General features: G+C 55.4%; 1 protein-coding gene across 1 annotated transcript in view; it reads right to left on the reverse strand.

Moving 5' to 3' along the window:
* Positions 1-1,227, reverse strand: part of RAB5B (RAB5B, member RAS oncogene family) — a 13,070-nt gene that overhangs the window by 11,503 nt on the left and 340 nt on the right. The gene's annotated exons all lie outside the window — the stretch shown is intronic.

Genomic DNA, 1,227 nt, shown 5'->3' on the forward strand with positions numbered 1-1,227 from the left:
GGGGGAGACGGAGCCCCAGGTACCGGGCTGATGGAGCCCACAAGGGCAGGGGCGGAGGCGCCCAGGAGAGGAGAGCGGCCTGGCCTGAGGGCAGAGGCGGGTCTGCGCCTCAGCGAGGGGTCAGAGTGGCCCACTGGAGAAGGGAGCAGGGGGCCGGGCCCTGGCAGGCCTAGTGGGGGCGCTGAGGAGGGGGCCGGGCGGCCTGGGAGCCTGAAGTTGGAGAGGCCGGGAGGCGGCCGGGTTGTGTTGGCGGCCTGCGGGGCCGAGGGCCGGTGCGGGAGGCCTGGGACGGTTTGAGGGCAGGGGCAGGCCTCATTGAGCAGCTCTGAAGAGGGAGGAGCTGGGGGAAAGGGACGGGGCCACGGGTGAGGTAAGCCCATTTGCTGGGAGGTGAGGAAGGGTCAAACCAGACGCCCGGGCCGCGAGGGTAACCGGGGCTGGGGCTCTCGAGCTAATTGGATGGGCCTAAGAAGGCATCTTAGTTGGGTAAGGGGCATTCTCTTAAGGAAAGTGACTTTTAGGAAAATAACTAGGGTGCCCCTGAGTTGAGCCGAGAGATATTTGGGTTTATTGAGGGAGAACCGAGGCAAAGGAGGAAAGCTTTACTAATCTAGAAGACTAGTTAGTTGGAGAAGTGGAGGCAGGGCCTGGTATCAGTTATGGGAGCTTCTGGGAATGCTCAAGGGTGGGCTGGAGGATCTGGGTCTTGAAAGGACCCACTCTTTGGTTCCTTAGTGTTGAGTTGGGGTGACTCGAAGTTTTTTGGTACTCCGGGGGTAGCTAATGAAGACAAAAGTTAAAAAAAAAAAAAAAGAATAGTGACTGTTGGCTGTTCTAAACTCAGCCCCTACACTTTTCCTTGGCTTCAACTGGTTTAGGGTGCAATCTGTGTTTCTTCATACCAGCCTGAGCTGGGCTAGGGTGCAGTGCTGTCTAAGGGCTAAGAAGTTGGGTTTGCGAGTGTTTGTTTCTTACTTAACAATCTGGTCTATGGTGGTTACAGGATCTCTGACCTAGAAGCAGGGGATCAGCCATTGTTTTATCAGCACTAGAAAGGGGCTTAGAGATCCCCAGCCACCAGATCTTCTGACCACACTTGGTGAAACTTTTATGAGACTTAAACTTGGGTATTTCCCAGGCAGGTAATGGTTAGGTGGAACCAAGCCTGGAAATATGAGGTGATATCACTGAGGAAGGGATTTGAGGAAGAGTGGGAAATTTCATTCC

This window comes from Suricata suricatta, chromosome 10 (assembly GCF_006229205.1).
Source record: "Suricata suricatta isolate VVHF042 chromosome 10, meerkat_22Aug2017_6uvM2_HiC, whole genome shotgun sequence".
In the NCBI taxonomy this organism is placed as follows: Eukaryota; Metazoa; Chordata; class Mammalia; order Carnivora; family Herpestidae; genus Suricata; species Suricata suricatta.